Source organism: Aythya fuligula, chromosome 2 (genome assembly GCF_009819795.1).
Source record: "Aythya fuligula isolate bAytFul2 chromosome 2, bAytFul2.pri, whole genome shotgun sequence".
In the NCBI taxonomy this organism is placed as follows: domain Eukaryota; kingdom Metazoa; phylum Chordata; class Aves; order Anseriformes; family Anatidae; genus Aythya; species Aythya fuligula.
Genome location: NC_045560.1, coordinates 72,827,396 through 72,849,893, shown reverse-complemented (window position 1 = coordinate 72,849,893; position 22,498 = coordinate 72,827,396).

Sequence of the window (22,498 nt, the reverse complement as noted above, 5' to 3'; positions counted from 1 at the left end):
GTCAGTGGAGGGTGAAAAAAATAAAATGTGTCATTTGGGGGGTTCATATGGATTAAATAAATTGATGTCTCATGTTAATCTTGTTTTGAGAATTGTAGAACTTGCTCCTTAGGCTGCTTAACACCTAGTTCAGCAGATTTATATTTCCTTTTGGTTTGTTTGAAACTTCAGTCTTCTGTTTATCTGTCCTGTGATAATACAATGAGAGGACCAGGAGCCCATATCCTATGAAGGATTATGACTGATAAGATTCACCATCTACTACAGCCTTTTGCTTTTAAGATGATTGTAGCTTTACCTATGGAAATGGACTTTTATAATATGTATTTAATAGAGAAACTGTTCAGGGCAGAAGCTGTGTACTATTTTTCTACTCTCTGGGCTGGTGTGGAGAGTGACATATATCTGAACACTGCACAAGATTCCTCCCTATGCATTTCAGGTACCACTTATCCTTCAGCTTGGAAGAGGAGGGATTACTTAGAATCATAGAATCATTTAGGTTGGAAAAGATCATCAAGTCCAACCATTCACCTACACTACCAAGTTTACCACTAACCCATGTCCCTTACTGCCACAGCCACATGTCTCTTAAATACCTCCAGGGATGGTGATCCCAACCCTTCCCTGGGCAGCCTACTCTGATGCCTAACCACTCGTTCTGAGAAGCATTTCTTCTTGACACCTAATCTAAACCTCCCCCGATGCAATTTGAGACTGACATGTGCTGTCACCTGAGCAAAGGGACTGACACCCTCCTTGCTGCAACTTCCTTTCAGGTAGTTGTAGAGAGCAATGAGATCACCCCTCAGCTTCCTTTTCTCAAGACTAAACAAATTCAGTTCCCTCAGCCTTGTTTTCTAGTACCTTCACCCACCTCATTAATCTTCACTGAATGCATTCAATCTTCTTACTCCTCCTAGCAGGGTCTGTATTGCTGACCTACAGTGGGCCACACAGGTGAACACTTCCCTTCTTTACTGTATGGATGGGTAGGTCATAGATATGACTGAGATTTTTGATCAGTCCTACTTTAATAATTTTCATTCCTTTTAATAAACTCCCTCCCAAGATATTGTTGATTTATTTTGGTTTACGCAGCCTTCTGGAAAAATAAGCAAGTAGCTTTGAAATAAATTTTTCAAGCTCTAAAAAATACTGTTTGCTCTTACTTCCAGAATTGTTTTTTAACTATACTGTTTTAATTGCAATTTGAAAATTATACTGTTTCTGTCAACATCCAAACCCACAAACCAGTTTAGAAGGGGGGGAAGCCCCAAACCCTAAAATGTTCTGCTGATGATTTGAAAGTAGTTCCCTAATCTGTGTTCAGATTATTGTTGTTGTTTTTTAATTTTTACCAAATACAGAATCTTCTAAAAAATACTGGAGAGATTCTCATTTTAGAGTACAATTAAACAGATGTTTTAATGCAGTGAGATTTATAATTGGGCTGAGAATGATTAATGCATTTTATTTTTTTGAGGGTAGAGTTGGAATATGTTTCAGTTTTGTCCCAAATGAAGGAACTAGTAGTTCAAGATTTTGTGGAGATATATTTCCTTTTGATTTAAATGACACTTGCTTTATGCTAACATCTTAGTTTTTATACTGTATGAGTGGAGTGCTAAGAAGAAAAGTCTTTGAATGTTAGTAGTACCATGAGCCATGATAACTTGTACCACATATGCACAAAAGCTGCATTCATTGTTATATTATAGTTTTGAGAGACAAGAGTTACTTATCTTTATGTCTGTTCCCTCTGGTCTTACACCAAAGCAAGGAAAATTAACTGTGTTTTGTACTTTACATGGTATGCCAGTCATTGTTTTCTTTTTATTTGCATCCTAGAACATTTGGGCTTAAAAGCCAACAGGAGCTAAGTGCAGCAACATCAAAAAACAATCAACTCCTAAAGCTCATGATCTGATTAAGTTAATGAGAGAAGGAGGTCATATCTCAGAGAAATAAAAATCCCCTTTTCACCATTTCTGGTGCTCTCTTGCTACTATACAGCATGTGCATTTTACCCACAGCCCCAGGAATTCAGAACCATTTAAAATTCTGCAGGGTTATTGAGACTCTGCGGTGTGTCCTGTTTGGTATGTCCCATCCATGGTGATCGCCAAATGTCCTTTTCTGTCATGATACGTCTGCATGCTTGCTATGCTTACTGTTTTTTACTCCAATGCACATTGCAGTGCTGTGTTGTTTGCATGACAAATAGCAGAATATTAAATCTTCAGGGCCACAGAAGAAGGTCTCATGATGCAGAAAGAACAGATTTGCAGATTTCTTTACCTGATCCTACAGAATTTTCCTTTGGTACTTGGTGTCCTAGGAACAAAATTAAACTCTACTTGAAAATTTCTTTGTTCATATTGATTAAAATGGAAGAATACTAACACTGCGTGTCATGGAAAGTACAGTCATTTTGTAGCACTGCTGATTTAAACAACGTATAAATTCAGTGGAAGTATTGTGGGAAAATCTTTCCTAGACAATGATTAAGTCTGGTTGTTGCTTAAGTCTGGACTTTGCTTAAAACTTTAATGGACCTTTTATATAGTCATATTCTCAGATGTGTTCCAATTACCCTGAATAGTAATTCTGTTGCCATTGAACAACTCAATGCTGAAAACTGCCAGTTTTACTTAAGCTGGAAGATACAGAGTAAAGTTAGACTGCTCATGGAAAGGGATGTTTAAGACATTTCGGATTTAGAATTTTATTTCTGCAACAGCTATTCAAATAATTGTGTGTTTACACCCAATTAATTAGTCACTTTACTTCAAACAAACCCTCTTTCTTGTAATGGTGGGAGCACTCATTATGCTGTAATCTTGATGTGTCATCTGAGAAAATGGTATCTATAAGTATGAAATGTAAAATATATGTTGTCAACCTAAACCAGTAAAAAATGTAATTTAATACACTTTAAAGAAGAGTTGGAATTCAACTGGTTTTGGATTAATGCATCGTAAACAATTTGTTTATGAGTGTTGCTATGTTTCATACACATAGAACACTGTAAAAGTTGAAAGTCATTTCACTCTTATGCACTTTATTTTTTGCATTTCTTTGTAGAAAATCAAAATAATTGTAAACATTTTTCTTTTCAAATTCTAATTGATGCAGTTGTTTTAGTTGCAAATACTGCAAGAAAATGTCTATGTGAAAATATTCTCACTGGTATTTAAAAGGAATTGCAAAATTTCTATGCTCTAATCCTTTGTCAAATCATCCTTTAGAAAAAAAAAAACATATATATATATATATATATACACACACATATCCATATATTGGACCAGTCTGGATTTAACCAAACTTACAGACTCACAGAAAGGAAATGTTCTATATACAGAGGAGAATATGCAATTATGCTGCCTAGGGTAACTTTGTGGATTATAAAGTGCTAAGACCTTGTACTTGCAGTATATATAAATGGCACAGTGCATTCTAAGGAACATTAGGAGTGTGTTGCAAGTATTGGGCCATCCTTATTTTTCCAAAGTCTCCAAAAATATATATATTTTTTAACTAAAGAGTAATGTAAAGTATACCTCCTTATGCAAGTGTTACTGATAGAAATTGTTACATTTTCTTTTAATAAACAAAAGGGACGAAAACTTTTATTCGTATTTTTCAAATAAAATATGCTCTTTGCTATGGTGATGGGTTATTGTATTCCTCATCACAACTAGAACGGGTTATTTTTTCTTCACTCCTGTATCTTACACTCACCAAAGAATTAAAGGTATCAAAAGACACTCTGTCTTTAAAAATGAGCTGTGATATAGCAGTATTAATGGGGTCAATGTCAGAAACGGTATGGTAACTTTAAATAGACTTTAATGCCTGGTATAGTCACTCAGTTATGTCACTACTTCAAAGATTGTCTTACATGATTATTGCTACAGATGGGTAGGGAGAGAGAGAGAGAGAGAGACAGAGATACTTTACCACAGACAGCAGTATAACTGCTAAATGGTTCATTACTTTTACTTCTGGCAACTATTGCACTCCAGCCATCACTGTCCTGAAACTGAAATACAGCATTAGAGGATGAATACATTATCCACATGACTGAGTTAGAGAATTGCACATCTACGAAACCAGATTGGTGGTAACAGCCAGTTTTATTATTCTAAGTTGACACAGAATAGAAGAGAAAAAAAAAAAAGGAAAGAAAGAAAAAAACAAACAACAACAACAACAACAACAACAAAAACAGGCAAAGACATTCCCAATTATTAATCTTGGGCACCTGAAATAACAGTGTACAGGAATCATTCATTCTTTCTCAAATGAATTAAACAGGCTTTACCAATGAATTACGTCTTAGAAAACAGTGATACGATGACTTACAGGGAACTTGTTACATGTAACACCTTCTTTCCTAGACTGACAGAACTCAAAAATAAAGCTAAGGTTGACAGGGAATGGAAATACAGTTTTGTTAGACTCATATGCACTCTGTGTTACTGCCCACAGGCCAGTTTAGGTCATGTATCACACCATTCTATGCAATCCTCACATGTGCCTCAGCAAAGCCCCAGAGAAACAGCATGGTGAGAGATCGTTCAACTGCAAGATAAATATTGTTAGCCTGAAGCGGAAGGCAAGTTTTTGTCCTCATTTGAGATGTTTAAACATTCTACAGAATATTTATAAGGATTTTAGATTGTCTTTCATATCTAAGATTCAGTGGAGACTCTTTCTCTTTCTGTCTCTGTCTCAGCAGAGCTTATTATCTTATAGTATTGTTAAATTCCTGGTTGCTTGAAATCCATTCTACTTTTATTCTCAGCAAAATATATTACTTATATTTTAGGTACAGAGACTCTTCTAAAACTAGAAAGCTTTTCTTGTGAGTTTTGTATACTGCTTCTGTGGGCTTCGTGTCTCCCTGAGGCACTTCAGTGCTTTGTAAATCCTAACAAATCCATCATCACACCTCAACCTTTAATTAATTAACAGGAAAGTCCTAACGATCCAACAAACTCTTTCTACATTAGCTGCCTCTAAATTTGAATTTTTCATTCTGGAATTACATGCAATATAACATATTATAGGTGATGGGAAGTACATGTCTGCAAAAACATCCTCATCCACAGGAAAAAAGGTCATTGGGATTAGGACACCTATGGACCATGGAGCACACAGAGCTTGAAAGGTGTTAGTCAAGTCTGAACAAAATCAGGATCCACAGGCCTTTCATTGTGTATCTTCTCTTTATGGGTGATGAGTGATATAGTCCAAATAGCAGGTGAGCTCAATGGGAAGCTGAATAAAGGTGAATGTAAATAGGCAATTCAAATACCTGAATTTCCACCTTGCTTCCTTAAGTCCTAAATAGGAATAGATCTGTTATATGCATTTGCCAGGCTTTTAGTTTGAAGGCAATTTTGAGGCATGGTGCAGTTCTACACACATCTATACCTTCCTCACTAATGATTTTGAAACAAATCAGATTTCTCTTGACTTTATTATGAAGGTTGTACATTACTTACTTAAAATCTAAATTAATATCCATGTTCCATGTCTAAAAATAATTCTTTCCTTTATCTTCTGGAACTGGTTTGAAAACAAAGATTCTGTCGGTAAAATTCAGCCCTGGTTGAAGTCTTAAGCACAACATATCTAACAAAAAAATTCCCAGTATGATTTCTGTGGGACAAAAATCAAATCACAGAATCACAGAACTGTAGGGGTTGGAAGGGACCTTGAAAGATCATCGGGTCCAACTCCCCCGCCAAAGCAGGTTCCTCAGAGCAGGCTGCCCAGGTAGGCGTCCAGACAGGCCTTAAATATCTCCAGAGAAGGAGACTTCACAACTTCCCTAGGCAGCCTGTTCCAGTGCTCCGTCACCCTCACCATGAAGTTCTTTCACATGTCAGTGCGGAACTTCCTGTGCTCTAACTTGCAGCCATTGCCCCTTGTCCTATCCCCATAAACCACTGAGAAGAGGTCAGCTACATCCCCTCAGATATTTATATACATTGAGGAGATCCCCTCTCAGTCTTCTTTTCTCCAGGCTGAGCAGACCCAGGTCTCTCAGCCTTTCTTCATAGGGAAGAATAGTATTGTACAAAAAATAAAATTCACTCTTACTAAACAAACTATTTATTTGTTTGTTTAGGCCTGCTGATTTAAAACTATGCTTGAAATGTAAAGTTATATGGAAATATAAACATCCAGTTTATGCCATGAAGACCAAATTTGTATCTCTCAAAAAGAAGTAAAAATCAGCTCAGGATTTACACTATTTGTAACATCCTTGAATTTACATTTTTTGATCAGACTGTTTGATCATTTATGTTTGCCCTAGATAAATTTTCAGTGGGGAAATGGTAACATGGCATTCAGAGATTATTTTTTTTTTAATCTGTAGCTACTATACTTATAAAAAAAAAAAAAAAAAAAAAAGCTAAAATTGAGAGTCTTTGTGAAGTGAATTGGATTATTGGCTCTGAAAAGCAAGTCGCTTACATATGATGTTGGTACAAATAAAAATGATTATGTTTTTGCTCTTTCTGACTACTTCTAATCCTAAAGCATCAAATCAGTTTATTGTGATGACATTTCTTCTACCATATGTCTCTTAAACTGTTTCGTACCTTACATATAAAGAGACGTCTCCTTGAATGAGGTATCTGTTAGTTATGTTTTATCCCAAGAAGGAGACTTCTACTGAAATAGTTTTGTACAGAGAACATTTTTTAAGGTAGGATGCTAAAGAGTGCTTTATTTGTTAAGTGAGTTCTATAACTGCAAGTATAGCACCCAGTTTTCTGAGAAAATGACGGAAACATAAGGCAAAGCAAGCACAACAAGGATATAAACCTCTCAGATCTTGTACTTGGAACACAAATTCACTCTAAGCAAATCTGAAACCACTGCCCCATAAACATATTCTATCCTATATAGTGTTATTTAAAAATGAGAACAAAACAAAACTCAAACAAAAAACTCATTTGAGGTCTTGTTCCTATTTTCCAAATGAGCATTTTATGCATCTTTACACTTCTTTCAAAAATATTTTACTTTTTCAGTAACAGACTAAAAAGTTTTTGACAAATTTTGTCCTTCCAATTTCTTCAGAACATTAAGAAGGTATTTCTGTTGAATTTAATGAAAAATCTATCATTAGGACTTTTTTTTTTTTTTTAAGCAAGTCAAAGATAGAACCTTAAATAAAACTCTTCAAGGACTAAACAATAACTCACTAGTCAAAGTACTTTATCAGAGATGTGGGAGATTGGTTTCAGAGCAGGAGGTTAAATGTGCACCTCCCAGCTTCCTTTCATAACACCTTGTACTTTATAAATTGCCAGAAAATTTTTACTGATTACTTAATCAATATTTTTGATAAAACAGATTTTATATTTTCTTGCAAGCTCTGTGGGGCTGAATGATTCTGAAAATATGATTTATGCAATGTTTATTTATTTATTTATTTGTTTATTTTTCTTTTCTACCTGAATTGGCCTTTTTTGTGCTACATGCTTAAATCACTGTAGTACTATAACTTATCTTAAGAATATCAGGGGAATCTAGGAATAATACCTTATCTCTCTGAAAAATTGAAACACTTGCCAAACTGCTGCCAAACATATCAATTTTCATCTTTTTCTCAAACATTTTAATTGGACTTTATCAAAGCTGAATTCTTTGCCTTTTTCCCGTGCATAATAATATAGCTTCAAATCAGCTTCTATGATAACTTTAAAAATGCTTAATAAGGTCTTATTAAGCATTTACATTGGCTAAGATCCTATTGTCCTAGATGCTGTACAATCACATAGAAAATGGCATTATTTGGCTAAAGAATTTCTGGTTTATAAGGCAGTATTTCTGAATCCAATGTTATAACAATGAATCCAATGTGACTTGTAAGGAAGGGAAGGGGTTTATGTGTGAAGAGCAATGGAAGGGTGGTAGAGTAGATAGATAGCAAATATCTGGAACAGATGCAATTATTGGTAAAATTATTAGAGATAAGCCATACAATCCATAAAATACCTATTGATGCATGGCATATTTTTTTCAGTAATGTATTATGATTATTATTGTAAAATTTTATGATTTAATATTTCACAGTTTTATATCCATTCCTATAATAGGTAATAAAACCAGAAGTTTCCCATTGGAGAAAATTTCTGCCATACATTATATGTAACAAAACCTCTACTGACTCTTTTCCAACTCTTTCATTTCTAACCAAATTTCAGAATATTCAATATAATTTCATTGCTCAGACTTAATTTATCTTGTGTGAAAAGAATATAGACTAAATGCAAAATAATGAATGAAATAATTTTATATAAAATTAATATATATCATAAACATATATACAAATACACATATGTATCTACAAATGCACATATACATATATACAAATATAGCATATAATATAAAATTAATAAGTATAATATACAATAGTATATTAATTAATAAGTATAATATACGATATAAACAATATAATAAATGAAATAATTTTCATGTGGTACATACAAAGATGCTGTTTGTCAATTGAAAAGTAGGTGACTTTGGAAGTTTAGGTTGGCAGTTTAGACTTGAACTCAAGCAGCCCCTTGCCAAGTTATATTTTAGAAGGCAGAAACACCTTGTGAGGAAAAAAGAAAAAAAAAAGAGAGAGAGAGAGAGAGAGAGAGATCAGAGAGAAACATCTGAGTTTAAATGTGTGGAAGAGATACTTGGTGTCTTGTGAAGTTTTACATTATTCTGACAGCCAAGAAGATGCCGCTATGATTTGTTGCTGTGGAAAATAAAACTTTTGCCCTCTGAAAGTGAAAAGCTTTTCCTTGTTTGCAAGGTGTTTTATGTCAGACGTTATCACAACTTGAAACGCTTCATCCTGAATGTGAGAGGCTGAGATGGTCAATCTGTCTCTTTGCATCTTGTGCTGTTTGCTGTAGATTGTGTGGTCTATCCTGTGCAGTGCTTGGTATTGCTGAGGAGCATCACATTCTTGACAGATTTTGTAATAAAAATATGATAGTAAATTTATCTAAAAAGATCAGTATGAAATGTTAGGCATATCAATTCAAGATCACTAGTTGATATTTGAACTGGAAATAAGAAATGCAAACATGATTGGCACCAAATGACCACTTCTTTATACTTGTTTGTAATCTCACTTAAGTGTTAAAGAAAATCTTTGGCAGTGCCAAAGGAGAGGGAGTCATTCAGACTGCTCACCATATTCCTGTCTTCTCCTAATTACATTCTGCTACTTATTTGACCTTGAGGATCTGGGAAGTATCCCTGTAAAAAGACATATTCAATTTTTAAATAATACCACTGTGGCTGTATTCAGCACTGAGTTCCTTCTCCAGCTTCCATCCCTGCTATATTACTGGTGATGTTTCTAGATTGAAGTGGGTCACCAAATGCCTTTGTAGCTGTCACAGTCTGAGTCAATCTTTCTACAGAATTCACTGAAATAAACTTATCCTGTCTGGGTACAGAATGTAACTCTGTTTTTTTTTTTGTTTGTTTGTTTGTTTTTTATTTTTTGATGTTGTTTTTTGTTTGTTTGTTTCTGCCTTGCTTTATGTAAAATACAGCTTGAATTCTCACCTCTCATGCTTACAAGAATTTCAACCACATAAGGGATAAAGAACAAATGGTAGAAATATTTTTTAAGCGAAGGACTACTCAGTGGTCTCTATATTACTGGTAATAGTAATTATTATAAATTATTATAAATGCATTTTAGGAAAATACTGAATCTGTGGATGATCAAAACCTTAATGTCTTTGTGCTGAATAAACAACAGCTGAGATACGTTACCCCATAGAGCTTAACATTTACACGTGGTTGAGGGAAGCTGTCAACCTGCTGATGTGACAGAAATGATAGGAATAGAAATAAAGGTTAATTGAGGATATTTTATAACTGAAGTCCTATAGACAGTCTAAGGGAAATGTAAGGCTTAATTACTTCCGAAGGAAGGAGGATTGGTAACTTGATATTTCTAGGTGATTTAATCTTTTTAGATATTCAAAACAGAAAATTTACAGGTGAGAAAAAGTCCTTGATTCAGTTTTTGAAACATGATAATGGATAACAATACACACAGGAAAGAGGAATAACTAGATGTGAATGAATAATAATGGACATGAAAATGTAGTTCACTCAGTGATAAATAAGCACTTTATATGCATAAGAATTTAGTATCAAAGTCAAATATTTTACTAGTGGAAAGAGTAACAGTAGAAGAAAACTTGAGCTTAGTATAGTAAAAGTGAAACTTTGCACCGTGAAAGAGAAATGCTGATGGATCCACAAGCAAATCTTCTTTTCCTGTCTCTGCCATTGGTTCCTTATCCATCCTTGAGCAAATACCCTAATATCTACCTGTTAGCAAGTAAGTTACTTGTCCTTTTTCCAATGTGCAATTAAACTATTCAAATGTTTTCCTGAAATCCATTTTCTCCATATATCAGTATACACTAAACAGAAGATTTAAAATTGAATTGAAAGGTTAAATTGAAAGGTTAGTTTTTACTAATAATCTGGAACCTTGAAACTAGAAACTCAACTTTAATTTCCAGTTATGAAAATCCATTTTTTCCCAAGTGCTTTGCGAACCTGGGGTGAAGGGTGCTGATGAAATTCAAAAACCATCCAGTTCTATTCTTAAAGTAAGAAAAAAGTGTATAGAAAATGTCACAAACAGTAAAATCAAGTAGACACATTATACATAGGATATACGAGGTAAAAGTAAATTCAGCTTATGTTGAAAGTTTATCTACTAGAAATTCTTGCAGGTGTCAACAAGCCTTTGGATAAAGATAATCTGATGGATTTAGTATACTTGGTTTTCCAATAAGTTTTTGACAAGAGCCTTCACTGAATGTCTTACAGAATGACATGATCTTAAAAGCTGATTAGAAGAACAGGAAAAAAAGTACAGGGATAATTTGTGAGATTTTTCAGTGTAACAAGTATATATTAGGCACTGTGATAGTATAAGAATTGTCTGATAGAGTCAAAGATAATCTAGAAAAGTAAAGTGAAGACCTGCAAAGCAAACAATAAACATGCTAGAATTATGGATGAAACTGCAACTGATGGAAGATAATGAAAGAGGGCAGAACCAATATTAAATGCACATCTATCATGAGCTCAGAATAAATTATTATTACTCAGGTAGGATACTTTAAGTTACTAGATACCCGTTCTGCAAAGTAGTCATCAAAAACAACATAAATAGGTCTGGTGTTAGGAATTATTAGGCAATCAGTAGAGAACCAAATAGAAAGTGTCATGCTACTTTGGAAACCCAGAGCGATCCCGCATTTCAATTACTTGGTAAAACAATCCAGTCCATTGGAAAACTAGAGAAAGCACTGTCCTGCAGTGTGGTAGTTTTACTCAGGTGGGTGGCTGAGTTTCACCACAACCGGTCTCTCATTCCCCCTCCTCAAAGAGGAATGGGGAGAAAATACAATGAAAAGGGCTTAAGGGTTGAGATAAGGATGAGGAGATTTTAAATGATGGGCAAAACAGACTCAGCATAGGGAGATATTAACATTTATTGCTTATTTCTAACAAGCTAGAGAAGTGAGAAACAAAGGAGAGAAACCAAAAGCACCTTCCATCCTCCCTCTTCCACCTCCTCTCCCCCAAGTGGTGCAGGGGAATGGGGGAATGGGGGTTATGGTCAGTCTATAGCACTTCCTCTCTGCCGTTCCTTCTCAGTCACTCTCATCCCCTATGCTGTGGGGTCCCTCCCATGGGATGCAGCAGTCCTCGGTGAAGTGATCCAGAATGGGCTACCCACAGGCAGCAGCTCTTCAAAAACTGCTCCAGATATGGGTCTGTACCACGGGGTCCATCCTTCAGGAGAAAACTGCTCCAACCTGGTTCCCCCACGGGTAGCAGCTCCTGCCGGGTCACCTGCTCCTGCGTGGTCTCCTCTCCACGGGCTACAGGTCTGGTCTGGAATCTGCTCGGGCAGGGGTCTTCCACAGGTGGCAGTCTCCGTCAGTGCAGGTCCACCTGCTCCACCGTGGTCTCCTCCACAGGCTGCAGCGTGGAACCCTGCTCCACCGTGGTACTCCATGGGCTGCAGGGGGACATCCTGCTTCACCATGGTCCTCACCACAGGCCGCAGGGGACTTCTGCTCTGGCGCCTGGAGCACCTCTCCCCCTCCTTCTTCACTGACCTTGGCACCTGCAAGGCTGTTCCTCACTCCTCTCACTCTCCCAGCTGCTGTGTGGCGCAGTGCTTTTTTTTCCCGTCTTAAATATGCTCTCACAGAGGCGCAAACAACATAACTTATTGGCTTGGCTCTGGTCAGCAATGGGGCCCTTACCTAACATGGGGCAGCTTCTAGATTCTTCTCACAGAAGCCACCCATATAGCCCCCTGCTACCAAAACCTTTCCATGTAAACCCACTACATGCAGAAAATAAACAGAAAATTATTTTTATTATTTTTCAACATAGGGCTTAATTAGGGCCCATAAAAGGATTAATTAACAGATTTAAAGTAAACAAAAGTAGGTACTTTTTTTCACATGACATAAAATTCAACTGTAGAACTCACATTATGTATACATGTACTGGGTCTGGCTGGAATGTTAACTTTCCCGGCAGCAGCCCATACAGTGCCGTACTCTGTATTGTAGCTGGAACAGCAGTGTTATCACACCAGTGTTGTGTCTACTGCTGAGCAGCAGTGGCACAGCATTGGGCCTTTCTCTAACCCTCCTAGGGGGTGGGCAAAAAGTGAGGAGAGAAACATCACTAGGGCAGCTGACCTAAACCAATCAAAGGGATATTCCATACCATGTGGTGTCACACTCAGCAATAAAAGGTGGAAACAGGAAGAAGAGGGGAGGGGTGGGCTCTCGTTGAGAAGACGTCGGTCCTCCTCTCGAACACCGGCTGCGTGCGTTGAGGCCTTGCTTCAAGGACGTGGTCAATCATCGCTCATTTGTGGGAAGTAGAGAGTAATTTCTTTCCTCTGCACTTCCATATAGACATCATTTATTTTGTTTGTTTGTTTTCCTCCCTTCTTTTTATTTTTCCCTTTTTCCCTCCCTTTTCCCCTTTCCCTTTTTATTTCCCCTTAGTTAAATTGTTTAGTTCATGGTAGTCTTTATTTAATTATTATTTCCCTTTAATTAAATTATCCTTATCTCAACCTGTGAGTTGTTCTTTGCTTTACTTCCCCCTCATCTAAAGGAGGGGGAGTGAGAGAGCGGTTGTGGGGTTTAGCTGCCCAGCACGGTAAAACCACCACAATACAGAGATGAAGAGATCTTTTTTTTCCATGTCAGATGTGGCTTTGGAAATCACACAGCTGCAGTTTGTTATTGGATACAGCATGACTGGTCTATACCGTTCTCCTGGAGTTGTTTTTAAAAACAGCTTCAACACAAAGACATTTTGCTAAGTGGCAATAGAAGAAAAAAAAAAAAAAAAAAAAGAAAAAAAAGGAAAAAGCTTCTGTCAAAGAGAAGAAATACTAAATACGTGATCAAATGATTGTTTGGAGAAAACTTGGTCGAGTGTTTCACGCCCAGTAGCCTGGAATATGAAGAAACTGACAAATCATTTTCTGCTCTGTAATACTTCCCGCTCCATCCCCTTCTGTGCCTTTGAAATTTGCCTGTCACCCAGTTACAGATGTAGCTCCCAAACCTTCTTCAGCTGACTTGTTCATCTGCAGATAATGCCGGTCAGGAAAATTGACCCAAAAGTCCATTTGAAGTCCAATGAATTATGAGACTGAACTCAAAGAATTGCTGACCTCTACACATCCTATACTATCCACAGGCATATATTATTCCATTCAAAATGCTCTGAAGTGAATCATTACTTAACTAAATTACTGAGAACTGAGAATTACAGAGAAGTCACATAAAAGATTCAGAGAATCTGTTTTAAAGAAATAAAAATGTGAACCATTATATTTCTCAATTATTAAACACATCAGCTCTAATGTGTTTAATATAACTTTCATGTTATGCTAGAGACTGTAGCTGACAAAATACCTTGTAAGAAATTAAGTTTGCTATGTGCTTTATTCATTATCAGTATAGCTCAAAGAAAACTTTGACATTAAAGACTACAATTATTTATGTTAATATTAAAAATCACAAAGCAACCTCAACTGTTTAAATCAAGTTATTGTTGGAAGTGGTAATAGAGAACAATGTGCTGAACTATCACATCTGCTGCTGCACATACAACAATTTGAAAGAAAGGAAATTAATATTTTACACATAACTTAGAAATTTTCCATTATCCACATAATAAGCAAATAAATTATTCATATTATGCATAAGGAAGGGCATATGTAACTGAAACACATTTACCTGTAAATTAATGAGTGGTTTTATTAGAGTTACTCCTCTTGTTTGCAGTACCTAAACCTTTAAAAGGAACTACAGTTAAGTATATTACCTGATAATGTTTTATACAGTCTATATAAAAATAAAAAGACTGGTTTTGATATAGAAACTGCAAATGTTGCTTACTGAGAAAAATGTCATACATTTAATTTAACAGAACTTGGTATAATCGCATTGATTATAGTATTATGTAAGTATGGGACTCAGATTATAAATGTCTCGATTAAGGTCTTTGTGTGTATATATGTGCAAATATCGTATATATAAAGTAAATATATTTGTATTTTATAATCTGTACTTAGAGCATTTTATTGTATTTCTATCAATGTCATTTGCAAATGTGACAGCTACCACCAACAGTTAACAACTTTTATTTACTTATGCTGAACTGACAGCAACATACTGGTCACAATAGTTATAATCTAGTCAGGTATGGGCATTTAAGATGCTTCTACACAAAGAGATAGAGAAAATCTTGCTCATAGAAACCATTAACTTTGCCTGTTTTATTTAGAATATTCTAGGAACACCAGAAAAATAAAATCCTTATATTGAAATTTCTACGCATAATTTTATTCAGATCCACACCTTGCAGAGCCCCTCTTGATGCAGTTTCATATTAAACATTTTAATTATATGGTAAAATTAACAACTTAGCTTGAATAAAGAGGTTAATCTACTGAGAGAGAGTATTATAAAACGAGAAGCAGAAAGTCATATCAGAGCAACAGATTCTGCACACTTGTGACAAAACTGGATGGCTTTTATCCTTGTACAGAAATGCTTCAATTCGTCACCTTTACTATTGTGTTTGTTTGATAGAACCAAGGGTTTTTGATCCATCCTGCAGGGAAAAAAAAAAAAAAAAAAAAAAAAAAAAAAAAGCTTTCTGCTTGATGATATATCATCTGGTACACAGAATGTATTGAGGTGGGGAAAACTATTGAGAGAAGAATGAAAGAACATCTGGAATCTATACATACTGACTGGGATATTCATTCCCAGTCAGTTAGGGTGGCATCGGAGGTAGATTATTTCTGTATGTTGTATTTATACTTAGGTGTCTGTGTTTGCTTTTCACCCTTGTTGCATGAACCATATGACTGAAGGCACCACTTCATTTTGGGACAGCTTCCCTGCTTTGCTATTGGATTTGAAATGGGCTCAGTTTGTCTCTCAGTTCAAAGATGCTACCCTGATTGTCTTCCTGTGGGAAAACTGGTTTGTTTTCCAAGATATTGGGAGCATAATAGTATTGAAATGACAGTGGGTGGTAGAGGCTTTTTTTTTTTTTTCTTTCTGTTTCCTAAAGCCTGGGGCAGCAGTTTTGATCCATATTTTAGCTATGACTAATGCTTCCACATTACCTAAGAGCCTTATAGAGCATTATGGATTTTTATATATAGGAAAAATATGACTGATGCATGAGATTCAAATGTCTCTCATTCAAAAATTTCCTCATCTCTAACCACTTCATATAGAACAAAATGCAAGTAACTGCCTATAAATCAAGACAGTGATATTAGAAGAGAGAATGATGGGTTTTATCCCTGTCCTGCTGAAACACAGTGCCAGGCTGACCTGCATCAGGATATTGCTGCCCCTGAAGCCTATATATTATGTGTGACTGGGCATGATGAGTTCTATCTTGCATATACTGCTGGATAGACTTCCCAGCAGGGCTTTCTAAATGATTTTTTGCTGTATGTCACACATCTGACTGCAGTGTGTTCACACTGTCTCTGAACATGCAATAATAAGAAAGGCTTTTTTGTATGGTAACTACAGAGGAGTCCCCCACTACAGCATGTCATGGCTGTTAACTGCTTATCATGTTTCATGGCAGCAACACGGGCATGAGGGAGTCAGGAACTCTGCTGGCAGCAGCTTCCAACTTATCATTAATCTTGGGAGCTGGAGTATTTGTTTAAATTGTCTGCCACTTAGACCTCTGTCTAGCAGGAGACTTGATTTTATTTGACCTAAACACTGAGGGGACAAAGTCCATTGTTCCTCATGCAGCTCCACTGGCTAGTTTTATTATTTACATTTTATTTGTAAGTAAATTTAAACTTACTGCATTTTATTTGAGTTGACTTTAAGGCGTGGCAGAAATACATATAAACTGGAAATATATTTATGAACCAGTTTAGTTTTATGCTCTTCAGTAAGTGGGAAAGAAATCATTAACATTTCAAATGCTTTCAAAAATCTCATGATTACTTTTTGATACAAAGTCTGGACAGATAATTAGATACTGATTTATATCACATGTGCTCTTGTGCATTTAACTTGTCAACCATGCACTGGGGCCACCAGCCCCTACCCCACTGAGGCCACAGAAGGGCCAGGCTCCAGCTCCCCACAGCACCACCCTACCAACCCATGTCCCCTTCCCCAGCCGGGCCCAGCCACAGACCTATGGCCTGGCCTGACCTCAGCCTAGCCACATCCCCATGGAGGTGCCTGGTGCCTGGGGCTGGGGCTGCCCTGGTGCCCCTGGTGCTCTGCTCCTGGTGGGCTGCAGAGACAGGGCCTGCCTGGCCCACCCAGGGACACCCCATGCTTCTGGTGGCCAGCTCCCAGGCCTGTGCTGCACCATGACAAAGAGTATGAAAGTGATCGGAGAGGCTGTCTAAGAGGATGATGGGGTTTTCTGCACAGGCAGTTAAGCAAATACCTGCGAGAGATAGCTAGGGGTAAGCTGCTATGGTGGTTGACCTCGTCTGGCTGCCAGAGACACACCAGGCCGCTCCACATTCCTTCTGAAAGAAGAAATGAAGAAAAGAAAAGATCTCATGGGTTGAGATAGAGGGGACAGCACTTACCAGTTACTGTCATGCAAAACATTCAACTTTAGGAAAATTAACTTACTGACAATTGAAATAGGTTTGGGTAGTGAGAAACAATGACAAATACTAAATTGCCTTCCTGCTACTTGACCAGCCTTACCCCTCCATCTCCAACGTACGCACATCCGAGCAAGTGACGCAGGGGCTGGGGACTGGGGCTGTGGTCAGTCCCTGAGAGTCGCCCCTTCCTCCTCACACCTTACCCTGTTCCAGTGTGGGGCCTGTCCAGGGGCTGAGGGAGGGAAATTCCTGCTCCAGCGCCGCCTCCTGCCCAGAGGCCAGTGCCTGGAGCCCCTCCTGCTCTCCTCCTCCTCTCCCCCAATACATAGCTGTGATTCTTCCATGGTTTTGATAAATCTCACTGATTTTTCTTTTACACTGGATCCTGCATGATTTCCAAAAGGCTTTCGTATTGTTTTATTTTATTATTTTATTTTTATTTTATTTCTAATCTCAACCCTCAACTACTGTCATAATCAAACCACCATGAAAACCAATGGGAGTGTTACTGTCTTCTGGACAGGGCTTTGAATAAACTGAGCCTACAACCCGTATTCTCTAAACATGATATCATGTTTATAGAATAAACCTCATGTTTTGTGGTTTATGCTCTCTCTTATGGTGCAACATTTACCTAATTATTTTTATTTTGCTTCTTTGGATAGAGCTTGAGGGCAGCTGATGTGTATATTATATTGCTCAGCTAATATAACCATTGTTTTTCTGTCTGGTAACAAAATCTAGGTACTGAACCAAGGGTTGCAGAGTTGAAAAATGTTTTGCGTTCTTTCCATGCCACTAGATTTTGCCACTTCTATAATTTTCAAACTGAATCTGAAGAAACACAAACAGAAGTGCAATTGATTTTTTAGTGAAATTGAAGATAGAAGATCCTCTAAAAAAAATAACATGATAAGAGATACTACAGCAACAAAAATGACAAAAAATACCACACACACCAAAACTGCGTACCTCTATAATGAAAAAGTAGTAAAAAAGGGCCCCGTAATGTTTGTCCAGTAGTGTAGTTTCCAGCTTGTCATACACCCTGCAGTCAGAACTGAACAAACCTAGTGTGCGTCTTATTTAGCCTATTTCGGACCACATGATTTGGTTGTAGAGCAGTGAGAGAAAAGGAGCAATCTGAAATTCCAGTGACCAGTTTCTGTCAAAATGAGTAGTTCGTAGAAAACACCGTGTAAAATAAAATATTGACAGCGAAGATATTAAAAACAACTATGGAGGAAAAAATGCTGAGTACTACATAGAGTATAGTCAGTGCACGGTACTTGATTTACTTCCTGAGTAAGTTATTACTGGATATCATTATGCTTATATTTGCCATAAGACAATGCACTTTTTATTTCAGGCATTGCAAAAGATACAAGTGTCTTGTGCCTTCACATCTAACTGCTTAAAATGCACTGTAAAACTCAGTTTTGAGCAGAGGGTGAGACAACTAGAAATGGTTTTTAGAAATAGCTAGAAATTCTTTCTTGACTTTATTGTAAACACTTTTTCCTGTGCCTCTCATTTTCCATAGCAGTGATCAAGCCTCTCAAAAAAACTCTTGTAACACTTTTTAGATAGTTTCAGTCATTTTTGCTTCACTTGATGGAGATTACTATTCCCATGTGTTGTGTTAGCTAAGTAGTCATGCAGCACATTTGAAGCTTGAATTAAAAGTCCATTTTTTCCCTCTGAACAAGATTCATAAATAAAAAATATCATCTTTGAATAAAATCCTGGTATTGCACTGAAGGGAAAAGGCTTTATATGTTAACACTGTCGAGACTCAACGATGCATAGTAAAATGGCTCCACAAGCTATGAAATTCAGATTTCAAATAAATTCTCTGATTTGAATTTAAAAAATGTAGTATACTTAGTTTAGTAAAGATTCTGCTCAGTATCTGTTCCATTTTAGCATGAAGATGTGCTGAAAAGTGATGAAAGCAAATGTAGGCTTGTTCTCTGTACCTTAAATTGTCACTCGTAGAGGTGTCCCGCAACAGGAGACCACTTTCAGAACATTGTATCTGAGAGACACAGCAATGTAATATCACCTGGATGTATTCATTTCTCAAGCATGCACTTCTCCTGTCCCTAACTCTAAAGAGGGTCTTATCTTATTTCATCCTTGTTCACTTAGCTTACCGTCAGTGGTAAAGAGATGAAAACTAAAATCAGGGATTGTCATGTCATTGGAATGAGCTCTTGAACACCATCAGATCACGTCTATTCTTGCAGCTGTCACCGCAATAAAATTGTTCGGATTATGGGTGGTCTGTCCACATTGGTAGTGGTCGTTCAGTTAGCTCCCTTGAAAAAACACTGGCAACTGTACACATTCATTTTGCATCAGTTTGACATTTTAATGAAGGTACTTGTACTCTGTTCTTTCTCATTTTTTATGTATGAACAGCCTCTGTGAAAATAGGTTTCTAACTCAGTTCAATAGCAAGACTTTAGGACAACTAAGTGTACACAGTTAGAAAAAATAAAATAATTTACCGCTTAAGCATTCAAGTACCATACCTATATAATACTCATAAGTTGACTGCAGTAAGGGTACACCTACTGTTTGAATGACAATAAATTTATTTGGAGCTGATACTTTGACACTGTAATTAGTTTTGTGTGTGACTTTAACTGCACTTTGCTATTTTGTCCATCTCTGTTCAAAAAGACTTCAGAAAATAAAATGGGCTTAAAGGTAAAAGTAGATTAGAATGTATTGCCTTGATTATGCATCTAGTTGTGTTCTAAAAAAAATGAATTAACCTGTTTCAGAAATTCAAAACTTACTTGATTCCTTAGACAATTTTTCTAACAAAAGTTATATCTCAGATTCTGGAAAGCAGCCATTTTTGTAAATCTACTGATGTAAAGAGTAAAGATAGGTCAATTTTTGCTGAAAAATAATTAAATATACTGATTTGCAGAGCTCTTTTTTTTTTTTTTTTTTAATTAACTGTCCTTCTATATCCATCTTTGGTTTTACGAACTAGTTGTACTAAGTAGGTGAAAGCTTTAAAAAAGTAGGTGAAAAGCTTTAAAATCCTTTAGTTTGGTTGATTAGACAGTGACCGTTTGCCTGGCATTGATTTCAGGATTTAGAGTTTATTAGCAGGTCATCTTTTTTTTGTTTGTTTGTTTCTTTATTTTGCTATGTGTTGTTGGCAATTACCCAACTTCCTCACTTACTGAATACTAAAAACAATCAGAATTAATGCTGATGTCCCTTAAAAGGATTCAGTGTTTCTTTTTCCTTTGAATTCCCATTTACATATTAATACTTCAATACTTCAATTTACATATTAATACTTCAATACTTCAATTTTCATACTTATGTGCTAGTACTTGACTTATTATTTTTTTTAAATACAGGAATGCCTGTGAAAAGGAATGTTGAATGAGCCTGGATTTCAGTTAAAGGACAATCCATATTAAAGGCTCTTAAGGAAAAAATAAGAGAAAAAAAAAAAAAAAGGCAAACAAACAAACAAAACAGACAAGCTATTTAATGTAGTGAAGGTGCATACGGTGATTTGCAGTGTGTCATCACTCCCTCCTGAAGGCAGAACTAGAATGGCAGGTTATCTGTATGGTGCTCACCAGGAAAAAACATTCAATGAACAAAGCACAGGGGAAAAAGAGGACTTAGGGTCTGCAGATTGCTGGGCATCGTATGACTGTGTATAAACGGTTGATTGATGACATTAAAAGCACAGTGCTATGCTGAGCATAGGAAAACAATGTAAACCAAATAAAATGAATACTGTCCAACACAGCTTGCAAAATCTCCCAAACAGATGTAGTTTGTATGCTTTTTAAGTTTACCTGCTATTCCATCATTATTGAGCTTGAAAATAAAGAATAATACAAGACTGTGGACCAACTCTGGATGAAAAGTGCTTGACAGATTTCTTCCATTTTGATTGTGATCTGATCCTTGTCATCAAACACAGTCTCAATGACTAATTCTGCCTACATTTCACTGAGGTTTCATCCAGACTATATTCCTCCAATTTGCCTTGGAATTCCACATAAAATAGTATACAAGGTTTTACTCGTCATGGTTTAACCCGGCCGGCAGCTAAACACCACGCAGCCGTTCGCTCAGCCTCCCCCCTCCCTCTCTGGGACGGGGGAGAGAGATGGAAAGTGAAGCCCATGAGTTGAGATAAAGACAGTTTAATAAGACAAAATAATAATAATAATAATAATAATAATAATAATAATAATAATAATACAATGATGATAATAGTACTACTACTAATAATGTGTACAAACAAGTGATGCACAATGCAATTGCTCACCACCCGCTGACCGATGCCCAGCCTAACCCCGAGCAGTCCGGCCCCCTCCCCCGGCTAGCCACCCCTATATATTGTTTAGCATGATGTCAGATGGTATGGAATACCCCTTTGGCTAGTTTGGGTCACCTGTCCTGGGTCTGTCCCCTCCCAGCTCTTACTGCACCCCCAGCCTGCCTGTTGGCAGGACAAAGCAAGAAGCTAAGATGTCCTTGGCTTGGTATAAGCACTGCTCTGCAACAATTAAAACATCGGGGTGTTATCAGCACTCTTCTCATCCGAAGCCAAAACATAGCATTCTACCAGCTACTCGGAAGAAAATTAACTCTGTTCTAACTGAAACCAGGACACTCGTGTTTACATATGTGACTCCCATTCTTTGTTCATTAGAGGGAATGAATTGCTGAAATTGGAAATTTGATTAGACAAAGAAATATCCTCAGAAAATCAATGTTGGCTGATACTCAACATTTTCTTATTTTCACTATATCTACAAATAGTTTGTAAGATTATTTGCTTTAAATTTCTTCTGAGGGTTGGAGCTCAGCTGAATGTTACACATTTTTGAGTTTTTCTTTCAAACACATGCAAAATATTTCTAGATTTCTGCCATATATCCTCTATTATCTTTCAAAATAGTAACTAATGGGTAGAAGAACAGTTAGACATGGAAGAGTTTTGTCCTCACAGTAGTCAGTGAATTTTCTACTGGATTTTCTGGTGAATGAGGGAAATTAAGATGTTACTTTGCTTTCTCATGCTATACTTCAGAATTTATTCCTAGCAGAGCTCTACCCACTTTTTCTGCCATCTGTATTCATCCGCTTTCGACACAGCAAAATTGGTCCCTCATTAAAACTCCCATCTTTCTTCCAAAATGGGGATTTTGAATCTGTGTTTTTGATATAATTTCTTTAAAACCTTTTTTTCTT